This window comes from Triticum dicoccoides, chromosome 4B (assembly GCF_002162155.2).
Source record: "Triticum dicoccoides isolate Atlit2015 ecotype Zavitan chromosome 4B, WEW_v2.0, whole genome shotgun sequence".
NCBI classification, from domain to species: Eukaryota; Viridiplantae; Streptophyta; class Magnoliopsida; order Poales; family Poaceae; genus Triticum; species Triticum dicoccoides.
In genome coordinates, this window is record NC_041387.1 from 428375811 (window position 1) to 428389419 (window position 13609).

Sequence of the window (13609 nt, forward strand, 5' to 3'; positions counted from 1 at the left end):
TAGGAATAGAGAGATACCGGCCGGGATACGAATATGAACCGGCTGGGACTCTATGGACCGACGGGCGTCACCCGTGTATATAAGGGGACGACCCGGCGGCGGTTCAAGGGAGACAACAACAACAACTCGAGCCTAGGCAAAGCTTGTTTGCTCCCTAGCCATCGAGATCATATCAATTCCACCACAACTAGACGTAGGCTGTTACCTTCATCGAAGGGGCCGAACTAGTATAAAACCCTCGTGTCTTTGTGTCCGCTTTAACCCCTTCAAGTAAACTCGTAGCGATGGCTCCACGACTAAGTCCTTTCGCTAGGACACCTGCCGTGACAAATCCACGACAGTTGGCGCCCACCGTGGGGCTATCGCACGATAGTTTGACGATCTTGGAGGGCAAGCTCAAGGGACTCGAAGGCTATGTAGTGGGCCAGATGACTAAGAGTCGTCGGGGCAGGATCTACATCGATGATGCAGGATGGGGTCCCGAGGCCGATTCGATCGAGTATGGGTATCGGGTCCCCTTTGGCAGCATACACGTCTTCATCGGCAAGATCGGTGAGCCTGGGCCTGAGCCGGACATCTACACCGACCCCGTCGAGACGGCTCAGCGTGCGAGATCTACCCAGGTTAAACCGGCCATGAAGCGTGCCTTCGTTGGAGTCATCTACGGAGGAGAGCGTGAGGACGAATCAGAGCATGGTAACGAGACCGTCGTCTATTCCGGCGACGAGTCTTCGACCGGAGAGACCGAGTCGCTATACCGGATGCAGGACGATCAGGTGAGGGGTTGTTCCGATGGCGACAGTATTCCGGACCCCCCAGGCCAGATCAACCGGGTTGGAATATTCATGGCTGGCACCCAGGCGGCGAATTATTCTTCGACTGCCGCAGCAATGCTCTCCGGATCCGCAGCAGCAGCGGCAGCAGGGGCAGGAGGCCTTGTGCGCCCGCCGGTTCAAGTTCTGTCTGATCTGTTTGACGCACTAGCCGCGCTTATGACGGAGGATGATCCGACAGATCAAGAGGCTCATAATGCAGAAATTGCGAAGGTGAGAGAGCATATCGTGCAAGCCAAAGCGGATCTGGCAGCGGAAAAAGACCGGATGGCTGCAAAGCGGGCCGCTTTGGATGCACAGGCCTATAAACTCATGCTTGACCAGAATGCATCGCAGGAGGTTTTGAAGCGGAAGCACAGATCACGCCTGCCGTTAGGGTTTGACCCCCGAAATCTTTTTCACACTCCAGGAGCTGGACCCAGTAATCCACCACGGTATCAGGAGACAAACCGGATTGAGGCGCCAGGGCCAGGAGCGACGGTCCAACCTCGCCTGATGGAACCCCCTCGCCAAAATATTGTGGTCCCTCCGCCGGTCCAGACGCCCCCGGGTCATTATTCGAATCCTATGGATAACCTTGTTGTGGCCGCCGCACGGTTAGAGGCCATACCAGTCGAAGGGGATTCTCCGCAAGAAATAGAGACGCGCCGGGTTAAGGAGCTTCTCCGGACCGCGCTGATTCAGCAGGAGGCATACTCATACAGTCGTGATCGGGTTCATTCTACGCCCCGTCCGAGCCGGAGCTATAGCAGGCGCATAGATGAACCGGCCATATCAAGCAATGCGCAAGGCCGTGAAGTGGCCCGTGGTGATGACCCGGCAGGTGGTGTTGTCGATACTCGGGATGCGGTGAACCGGGCCCGGGCGCAAAGGGAGGCCGAGTTAGCAGCACAGGATAATGCGGGCCAACTCACACCGGTTCGTTCTGCCGGGCCAGGAATCACATCCGCTCTGGGAGTGCTTTGCTTGGTCCCTGCTTTACGTAATGTGCGCCTGCCCAAAGATTTCAAGGGTCCACGCAAGGTGCCGAATTATACCGCGGATTTACCCCCTGAAGCATGGATAGAGAGTTATGAGATGGCCATGGAAATGCTGGACGTGGATGAGGCCGCATGTGCAAAATATTTCACCATGATGCTTGAGGGCACGGCTCGTACTTGGTTAAAGAGCCTGCCGCCCAATTCTATCAGCTCATGGGCCCAGTTGCGGGCCCGGTTTATACAGAATTTCAAGGATACATGTAAGCAGCCCAAGTCCATAGTAGACCTGGCGGCTTGTGTTCAGGAAGAAGGAGAATCAACGACCCATTGGGTGCGCCGCGTTTCAGAAATTTTGCACTCATCTGACAGGATTAATGCTGACTCTGCGGTCTTAACCCTGGAAGGCAACTGCCGGTTTGAGCCTCTAAAATTGAAATTGGGACGCATGAAGCGGTTCTGTAATGACATGGGAACCCTCATGGCTGCTTTAGTGAAGTATGCCGATTCGGACAGTACCAAGGATCCCGAGCTTAATGATGATGAAGCAGGGAAGGGAAAGAAGAATAGCAACTCCAAACAGCAGCAGAACAAACTAACGGGTCATGGAAACGGAGGCAAGCGCAAAGCGGATGGCAGCGTGGACTTTGTGGCCAACACTAACACACAGGACAGGGGGCAGCGGCGCAGAGGTAAAGCGGCAAATCGTAACGGGGCTCCCAATCCTAACGCAAGCCGTTTGAACTATTTGTTGAATCAGCCTTGCCCGAAGCACGGGATGAAGGAGGCGCCGGCTAACCATCTTTGGAAAGATTGTTATATCATGCAGGAATTCAAGAACTCTGATGCTTTTCGGTATGATCACGGATCAGGTGGCGGTTCAGGATCTGGTTTCCACGGGCCGGATCACGATGGAGCTTCCGGTTCAGGTCGCAATCAGGGCGGTCACAATCACCAGAATAATCAGAACAGCCAGCAGCAGCAGCAGCAGTCGGGTTATCAGAGCCAGCCAAAACAGTTGAACAATGGGCAATATCATGTTTTCACAACTAGTTTGGATAAGCGCGACCGAAAACTCCACAAGCGAGCGGTGAATTCTGTTGAACCGGCCTTACCACGTTACTTGCGCTGGTCGGAGCAGCCTATCGTGTGGAGCAGAGAGGATCACCCGCCCCGGATTGATAACCCGGGCCAGCTTGCATTAGTGGTAGACCCTCAGGTGGGGGGTTATAAATTCACCAAGGTACTCATGGATGGAGGAAGCAGTATTAACATACTATACTATGAGACATTCCGGCGCATGGGACTAACAGACAAGGATCTCAGACCGTCGAATACAGTATTCCATGGTGTTGTGCCAGGCAAATCTGCATATCCTGTTGGTAAGATAGCCCTAGATGTGGCCTTTGGGGACGAGCACGACTCCCGGTCGGAAAAACTAACGTTTGAGGTGGTGAAGATCCGGAGCCCGTATCACGCCTTGTTTGGCCGGCCGGCTTACGCCAAGTTCATGGCGCGGCCTTGTTATATCTACTTGCAGCTCAAGATGCCGGGTTACAAGGGGACCATAACGGTTCATGGGAGCCGTAGGGTCACTTTGGAATGTGAGGAAGGTGATGCGGCTTATGCAGAGTCAGTCTGTGCCACAGAGGAGTTGAAGTATTATAAGGACAATGTTGATCCGGCAGATATGACCCCTTTAAAGAAGCCAACTATAGAGCATGATTCAGATCTGAAGTTCAAATCGGCAGCTGAGACCAAGCTTGTTGACTTCGTGCCCGGCGATTCGTCCAAGCAATTCACTATCAGTGCCAACCTAGATCCCAAATAGGAAAGCGCGCTCATCGAGTTCATCCGTGAGAATCGGGACATTTTTGCATGGAAGCCGTCTGACATGCCAGGTGTACCGAGGGAACTCGCTGAGCACACTCTTAATGTGGATCCTAAGTATAAACCGGTGAAACAGTTCCTCCGTCGGTTTAACGAAGAAAGACGCAAGGCCATTGGAGAGGAAGTGGCCAGGCTTTTAGCAGCTGGGTTTATTATTGAGGTGTTCCATCCAGAGTGGCTTGCTAATCCGGTGCTGGTTCTTAAGAAAAATGGCACTTGGCGTATGTGTGTGGATTACACAGATCTTAACAAAGCCTGTCCGGCAGACCCCTTTGCCCTCCCCCGTATTGATCAGATCATTGATGCCACGGCGGGTTGTGAGCGTTTGAGTTTTTTAGATGCATACTCTGGATATCATCAGATCAAGATGGCGGTTAAGGACCAGGAGAAAACAGCATTCATCACTCCCTTTGGAGCCTTCTGCTATGTATCTATGCCCTTCGGGCTCAAGAGTGCCCAAGCCACTTATCAACGGTGTGTATAGAATTGCCTGCATGAGCAGATCGGCCGCAATGTGCACGCATATGTGGATGATATTGTAGTAAAATCAAGGCAGAAGGAGACACTGGTGGATGATTTGAAGGAGACCTTTGACAACTTGCGAGTTTACAGGATGATGCTTAATCCGGCCAAGTGTGTTTTTGGTGTTCCAGCAGGCAAGTTACTGGGTTTCTTGGTGTCTAACAGAGGAATTGAGGCTAATCCGGAGAAGATTACGGCTATTACATCTCTAGCTAAACCGGAGTGTATCAACGATGTTCAGCGTTTGGCGGGCCGAATCGCTGCGCTGAGCCGGTTTATCAGCCGCCTCGGGGAGAAGGCTATCCCTTTGTACCAAATGCTGAGGAAGACAGACAATTTCGTCTGGAGTCCAGCTGCTGATGAGGCATTTGAGGATCTGAAGCGGCAGTTAGCCAATCCGCCTGTTCTTGCAGCTCCGGTCGACAAGGAGCCACTATTATTATACGTAGCGGCTAATGCTCGGGCAGTTAGCGTGGCTATTGTGGTGGAGCGCAAAGAGGCAGGCAAGGAATATCCGGTTCAGCGGCCGGTTTATTATATCAGTGAGGTGCTGATTGAATCCAAGCAAAGGTATCCGCATTGGCAGAAGCTGGTCTATGGTGTTTTCATGGCTAGTCGGAAGTTGAAGCAGTATTTTCAAGGGCACCCCATCACAATGGTCAGTTCAGCTCCCTTGGGTGATATTATACAGAATCGGGAGGCGACTGGCCGAATTGCCAAGTGGGCTATAGAGCTGGGGCCGCACGGACTGAAGTACGTGCCTCGGACGGCAGTGAAGTCTCAAGCACTTGTTGATTTTATCAATGATTGGACGGAATTACAGGCACCAGAGGAGAAGCCGGATCACACATATTGGACCATTCATTTTGACGGATCCAGGTAATTGGAAGGCTCGGGGGCTGGAGTCGTATTAACTTCCCCACGAGGTGATAAGTTCTGTTATGTTCTCCGCTTAATGTTCCCTTGTACTAATAATGCAGCTGAGTATGAAGCCTTGCTCCATGGTCTGCGGATGGCTAAAGATATGAATTTAAGCCGGGTTAAGTGTTTTGGTGACTCGGACCTAGTGGCTCAACAGGTGTCCGGCACTTGGGACTCTAAAGACCCGCTCATGGCTGCATACCGTCAGGAAGTGGATAATATTGCAGGTTGTTTCAAGGGTTATCAAGTGGATCATGTGGACCGTCGGAAGAATGAAGCGGCGGATGCTTTAAGCCGGTTGGGCTCTCAGCGTAAACCGGTTCCGCCTAACGTCTTTTTGGATGTGTTGCACAATCCGTCAGTCAAGCTCCCAGGTGAAGCGGATTTGGCTATTCCTGATCCGGAGTCCCAATTGGTGGCAGCCCTGCGTGTTATTCCGGATTCGACAGTTCCTTATCTTGCGTACATGACAAGGGGGGAGTTGCCAGAGGATGAGATTCTGGCCAGGCAGATAGTCCGGCGATCCAAGTCTATGACGATTGTCAATGGTGAATTACATCATTGCAGTGTGTCAGGGGCGTTTCAACGTTGTGTTTCTCCTGAGGAAGGCTATGAAATCTTAAGAGAAATCCATGAAGGGGATTGTGGGCACCACGCCGGTTCAAAGTCTCTGGTTGCAAAGGCGTTTCGTCACGGGTTCTACTGATTGACAGCGCATGCTGACGCGGAGGACTTGGTTAAACGGTGTGATGGATGTCAGAAATTTTCAAGGCGTGCTCACGTGCCGGCTCAGGAATTGAGGATGATCCCAATAACATGGCCGTTTGCAACTTGGGGGCTAGACATGGTTGGACCTTTTAAAAGATCCAATGATAAGAAAACTCACCTTTTGGTGGGAGTTGATAAATTTACCAAGTGGGTTGAAGCAGAGCCTGTCAGCAAGTGTGATGCAGCAACAGCGGTACAGTTCATCAAGAAGGTGATTTTCCGGTTTGGTTTTCCACACAGTATCATTACTGATAATGGTACCAATTTATCCAAGGGCGCTATGAAGGAGTTCTGTGAATGTGAGCACATCCGACTTAATGTGTCGTCAGTGGCACACCCCCAGTCCAATGGACAAGCAGAACGAGCTAATTAGGAAATCTTGCGAGGCATCAAACCCCGGCTTTTGGTCCCATTGCAAAGAACACCAGGATGTTGGGTTGAAGAGCTACCATCTGTATTATGGAGTATCAATACTACGCCAAACCGGTCCACAGGATACACGCCATTTTTCATGGTCTATGGAGCAGAGGCAGTTCTCCCTAGTGACATCCGGCACGATTCGCCTCGGGTGGCAGCTTATGTTGAGGCAGACAATGAGACAGCACGACAAGATGCTTTGGATTTATTGGACGAGGAGCGTGATATAGCGGCTGCCCGTTCGGCGATTTACCAACAAGATCTTCGTCGCTATCACAGTCGCCGGGTTAGAACCAGAACTTTCCAAGAAGGAGATTTGGTGCTTCGATTCATCCAAGATCAAACGGATATGCACAAGTTATCCCCACCTTGGGAGGGACCTTTCGTAGTCAGCAAGAATCTGCACAACGGGTCGTATTATCTGATTGATATTCGAGAGCATCAAGACTCACGTACGTCAGAGGAGGAGACCGGCAGACCATGGAATATAGCTCATCTTCGGCCTTACTATACTTGAGCCATTGGCTCTATCTATGTACATATCATGACAATGTATATATTACCTTTGATATATTAAACCGGAGCCTCAGCTGAAGCGGGGTCTCTGTCTGTTTCATCATGCGAGGTTACACGGAGTGGTTCTATTTAAAGCGGCCTCCGGTTTACCCCTTGAAATTTGTTTTTATATATCACTGGGGGCCTTGGTCGTGTCCGAACCAACAAACACCCTTTGATAGGCGACAGCCACCAGATCATTTGGGGACTTGGTCAAGTCTGAACCAGTCACGCCTCTTGGTCGGCCTAAGGCCACAAAATCATTTGGGAGCATGGTCGGGCCCGAGCCATTGCTACGCCTCTTGATGTGGCATATATGCCACGAGTCATTTGGGGACCTGGCTGACCTGAATCATTGTCACTCCTATTGGGGGCCTTGATCCTGTCCGACCATGGTAATGCCATCTGAACAGCTCAGTATAGCGTATTTTTGCAAATGGTTTTTATTATTGCTTTTGCTTCCATGTTGTTTTCATGGTTTGATCGTTTTTTGTTCTTGTTGGATTTCTTTATGTCAACAAGTATATTTCCTCCGGGTCAGCCAACAATTTTTTGGTCCCCCTTCTAATCTGGAGGATTCTGCCCGGTTTACCTTTTCCCTGTTCACATCATGGAGTAACCAGGGGGCTCGTATTAAGTCAGTACGGTTTGTACAGGGGCTACTTTCTCCCTTTTTGACGGTAATGGTTTATAAAAACCACCGCTTCAGGCTTGGATAAGCCAGCTTTATACCCAAACATGGCAGTTCAAATTTTTCTGATTGCAGGAAATAGGAATTAAAGTTTTTCAAGCAAAAGCTTCAGTACTTATGCACGAAGGCATATTCCAGGCAGAAGTTTTAACTATCCTATTACAAGGCAGCATGGTGCCCAAACAAAATCATTGTTTTTGTGGAAGGATGTTGCAGATAGTTCTTCAAACCGGCTTCCGGTTCAAGCCTGCTCCTCATCCTCCGCCGCTTCAGCTTCCTCGTCTCTACCCATTGGCTGGAAATCAACAGTGGTCCAGTCGATTCCCATTAAAGCCCGGAAAACAGCTTCTTCATGGATCAGGGAAGACGGTTCAATATCAGGGGCGTAAGTGTGCTTACGGATTGGAGGAATCAGATTCTCCGCTTCAACAGTTGGGGCAGGCACTCGCTTGTTTTGATTGTTATATTGCGCTTGATAATGCGTCAAATCTGCCTCTTCAGCTAACTGGCAAGCAAGAGGGCGTACTGCACGGTTTATGGCCCTTAAATCTTCTTCGTTGAACTCAGAGCCATCTTCTTTCAGACTGGGATAGCCTTGAGCTGCTTCCACAGGATCAAAGTCGGGCACCCATGCCTTTGCCCGGATTAAGGCATTGATGGCTCCGGTTCGGGCAGCGGATTTTTTCAGCTCCTCAATCCGGGCTGGAAGCATTGACAACTTGCTAAGAGTGTCCTGGATTAAAGCGGGCGCCGGGTTGTTGTGAGAAGCTGTGGTGATGATCCGTTGGGCTCCGGTATACAATTGTTCTACCAAGGTGTAGGCAGCTTTCAATTTCTTCCGCACATCATTTCCTAAGTGCCCAATACGTGTGCCTACAACAAGATTGGAATGGTCTCAAACCGGACTTACGATACAGAAGATTCAAATTCATCACAGAAGTTACAAGGAGTTTACCAAAGATTGCAGCAGTCATAGAGTGTATTTGTCGCTGTACGGCCGTCAGTTCATCCACCACCGGTTTAAGGGTCGCTTCAGCATGTTCTGCTCTTTTGGCTAAACCGGCCTTCTCAGTGGCCCAGTCAGCCCGCTCTTTCTTGAAACTTTCTTTCAGCCGTTCCGCAGTGTTCAAAGCGCTGGTTAATTCTTGCTTGGTTTTATCTGTTTCAGCTTGCTGGGTCTTCAGGGCCTCCTGCAAATCGGCAATCCGGTCCTCCTTGATTTTAATCTCAGCCTGCATACAGATGGCATTTTAAAGCTTTGCACAGGCAAGCCAAGAAATTGAAGTATCAACCACATAACAAAGTTATATGCCTGATACTTGGGGGCTAATGTACCTTCAATTTTTTGTATATTGCTCAATTACAAAGTCCCAAGCTCAATACAAGTATTCAACTTGGCACTTGGGGGCTAATGGCTATTTGATCAAGTCATGTTCTAAGGACAGCTTTTATTTTAGCCCCGGTTTTCTTATGCTAAACCGGCCTTCGAGGGTTATGCCGACGGATTTCACAAACTATATTCAGGATTAAGTCCCGGTTTGACCAAGGTCACAAACCGGCCCTTGGGGGCTACTGGGATGAATGCAATGGCAGAAAAGAAAGATGGAATTTACCTCAAATTTATCCCTCATCATTTTGACCAGACCAGCTTCATAGTCACGGCTAGTGTAAAGCCGGTTTAAATAGCCAGAGTGAAGATCTTGAGCATTCAGAGCGGCGTATGTTTCTAATTCAACATCCCATTTTCCTTTGTTCAAAGGGGAAGAATCCTCTTTGATGGTATGCCTGGTAAGGGTGGCAGGATTCCCGGGTTCAGAGCGGCCTACACCGGTAATCACAACATCATCATCTTTTGACTCGCCGGTTTGGGTTGGTGCGGCCGTTTTGTCAGCAGGAGTGTGGGATTTCTCAATCTGGACAGAGCTGGCAGGCGGATCAGCAGACGCTGGAGTATTAATAAGACCTTCTTCAGGGATAATGTTGTCTTGCAGAGGAGGATCATTGGGGATATCTTCAGAAGTAAACATTTCACGATCCGGCGCTTGGTCATGTTCTGGGGCCATGTTTTCTTCAGCCGCTTTATCCAGGCGGGCCTTCTTGCTTGGTTTCGGTTTAGCCCTGGAAGAAAAGATAAAAATTAAGGAAAAGTGTAAACCATTGCGCAGTATACTGGAAGCATATGTTCGGTTTAACTTACCCAGCAACTGTTTTCAAAGGTGGTAGCTGGGTGGCCGATGATTCACCAGATGATGAATGAGAAGTGACCTGATAATCGAAGTCGGATGGATTAAGAGGTTGACGGAAGACACCCGCTTTACGATTTAAATCAATAAAAAGGTCGGAGACCTCGGAGCGGCGTTTTCGAACCGGACTGTTTGGTAAACCGGCAGAGGTAACTACCTGGCCACTATGCCGGGTTGTGCGGCGAGCTTCGTGTTGCTGGGTCTTCATAAGAAATTGGGAATCCAGATAAGCAAGAGGATGAGAAATTTAACTTTCCGGTTTGCCCGGCGAAATTTTGGCAAAGGCAAGATTTCTGAGTCGGAAGAGAGAATGGTTACCTCAACGAAAACCGCATTACTGGCTTCAGCGTCATCCTGACAAACATCATCATCAATAAGGCGTGTAAAAAGTAAGCCAAGTGAATCAAGTTCTACCTCAAGATCCGGATTACCCACATCATCATCAATAGCTGGGTCAGAAGAAGCGGTGGTTTTTCTCTTAGGAGCTGGTTTCTTGATAACCTTGGTCTTGGGCCGGGTTGGCCGTCCTGCCTTCTCCGTTTTGTCTTGAGGAAGTTTCTTACTCCAGAACGGATTATCACCCTGGATCAGCAGCAATTAAAACGTTGAATGTATAAAATAGTAAACCGGTTCAACAATAAAGCAATTGAAATATTACCGCTGGCGGTTTGTTGGTGGTGCAGTAAGGAAGCAGACCGGTTTGAGCACAGAGGTGCTCCGGTTCATTCAGCATCTTTTTCACAGATTCTGTGACTTCGTCCTCAGGGAGTTGGATTTTAGTGTGTCGGAGTGGGTCATCGACACTATCAGTATACTCACACATCAAATTTGGGCGCCGGCTTAGAGGCAAAATGCTCCATGATATCCAGCAGCGTGCAAGGTCTATTCCTGTTAAACCATTGGCCATGAAGGCCCGGAGCTTGGACAGTTGAGGGGCATATTTAATTCTCTCCTTGGCGCTTAGCCTCTGTGGAAAAGGGTGAGTGTTGTTGAGCCGTTCTGGACGGAAGCCAGGCAAGGGATTTTCATCGGCAGGAGATGTATCCTTGCAATAAAACCAAGTTACGTTCCACTCTTTGGGGTGTGTATGGAGTTTGACGTGAGGGTAAGTGATTTCTTTCCTCTTCTGAATGGCCATACCGCCCAGTTCGGTATTAGGGCCGTCAGTGAATTCAGTACGACGGTTCAAATGAAAGAGATCCCTAAACAACTCGACTGAAGGCTCCTCTTGAAGATATGCCTCAGAAAGTACTTGAAAATGACAAAGATTGGTGACGGAGTTGGGGCCGATATCCTGTGGACGGAGTTGAAAGTTGGCTAACACATCCCGATAAAATTTGGAGCCGGGCGGTTTAAAGCCCCGGGCCATATGATCTGTGAAGACCACGACCTCTCCTTCCTGGGGCGTAGGAGGACATTCATCTCCAGGAACCCTCCAATGAATCATGTTTTTGCTATCCAAAGCGCCAATCAGGACTAGATCGTTCAGCTGTGATTCTGTGACACGGGAGGGAACCCAGTTGCACTCGTACACTTGTTTGGCCATGACGAGATCTACAAGAAATAAGTGATCCGGTTAAAGAATATGCCGGATGAAACGGTGTTGATCTAATTACGGTAAACCGGGGGCAGTACCCATAAACCGGTCTTCTACAACGCAGCATCAGATGGATTCTGGCGGTTCAACCAGGGGACTAATGACATATATACCGGTCTAGTAATTTTTTTCTCTATGGTGAAGTTAAACCGCCTGGCCTAAGCATCGGAAGCAATTGAAACTATGGATAACTGGTTATGCAGAAACAAGTTTCACAAAATTATGTTACAGCCGCGGATCTACAGCAAGCTCATAAAAAACAGGAAAAATTTCAAAGACTAAGGCGAAAACAGAAGTGAACTATCGAGCAGATATGTGAAGGAGATTTATGAGCTTGGATGAGAAATAGCAAGCGGATACTAAAGGGATCGCTATTAAGCACAGTAAAAGTTCACAGATGCATTCAAGGACAGAGAACAGCCATGAACGCGCAATGAACATAGCAAGAACATGAAACCCTAAGAACAGATCTAGGTTAAGAAGGAGAGAGGACTTGCCGGGAATGGAGAAGATTCGGAAAGACGCCGCAACACTCTGGTACGTACAGGTTGATGCAGCGGCCTGAGACGAGGCAAAGGTCGACGGTGGTGGCGGAGCTCCAAAGCCGGCGACGTGAGGAAGAAGAAGAAGAAGGGACGAAGGGGAAGAGAAAGGAAATGACCCTTCGGTCTTATTTATAAGGCAGCTGAGCTAGGTCAAACGCACGAATCCAGGAGCTGTCATTAAGAGGGCGTTATGAATTTCATAATGACGTCATGCCGGTTTATAGTAGCCAAAACTGATGACGTCATGCCGGTTTACAGCAACCAAAAATGATGACGACATGGAGATTTGCCAATTAACAGAAGACATCCAAGACACAAGATGGTGTGAAGGATTGACATGAACCAGTTCAAATCAATCTGGGGCCTAATGTTGGGGATATTACCACTGGGCGTAAACCGGCCTACTTGGGCCGGGTTAACTTCATAGTGGTATAAGCAGGTGAAGGCCCAAGGCCTATAGTCGGTCTAGAATCTGTAGCTGTAAACCAACCTGATGTATAACTTGTATAGTAAGTTAGGAATAGAGAGATACCGGCCGGGATACGAATATGAACCGGCTGGGACTCTATGGACCGACGGGCGTCACCCGTGTATATAAGGGGACGACCCGGCGGCGGTTCAAGGGAGACAACAACAACAACTCGAGCCTAGGCAAAGCTTGTTTGCTCCCTAGCCATCGAGATCATATCAATTCCACCACAACTAGACGTAGGCTGTTACCTTCATCGAAGGGGCCGAACTAGTATAAAACCCTCGTGTCTTTGTGTCCGCTTTAACCCCTTCAAGTAAACTCGTAGCGATGGCTCCACGACTAAGTCCTTTCGCTAGGACACCTGCCGTGACAAATCCACGACAGATACCGAGTTTTGTTTCTTGAAGGACCAAGACACAAGAGATCTACCAAGAAATTGACAAGTACCTGAAGTGGACTTTCTATCAACCTTGTCTCCGGCATAGTCCGAATCGGAGTAGCCAACAAGATCAAAATAAGACCTCTTAGGATACCAAATGCCAAAATTTGGTGTATGTATTAAGTATCTCACTATCCTTTTCACAGCCTTAAGATGACATTCTTTAGGGGCCGCTTGATATCGTGCACACATGCACACACTTAGCATAATATCAGGACAAGAGGCACATAGATATAATAATGAACCAATCATAGAGCGGTAACCCTTTTGATCAACGGGTTCACCATCTTTAGTCAAGTCAAGATGTCCACTAGTAGGCATGGGTGTACTCATACCTTTGCATTCTTGCATATTGAACTTCTTGAACAAGTCCTTGGTGTACTTCGTTTGAGAGACGAAGGTACCTTCCTTAGTTTGCTTGATTTGCAAACCAAGAAAGAACCTGAGTTCACTCATCATAGACATCTCAAACTTCTCCGACATAAGCTTTCCAAACTTCTCACTAAAATGAGGGTTAGTTGATCCAAATATAATATCATCAACATAAATTTGGCACACAAATAATTCTCCATTAACCCTTTTAGTGAAAAGAGTAGAATCAATTTTTCCAATCTCAAAGCCTTTTTCAACGAGGAACTTGGTCAAGCATTTATACCATGCTCTAGGAGCTTGTTTAAGACCATAAAGAGATTTGTGGAGTTTGTAAACATGATTTGGTTTCTTAGGAATAACAAAGCCA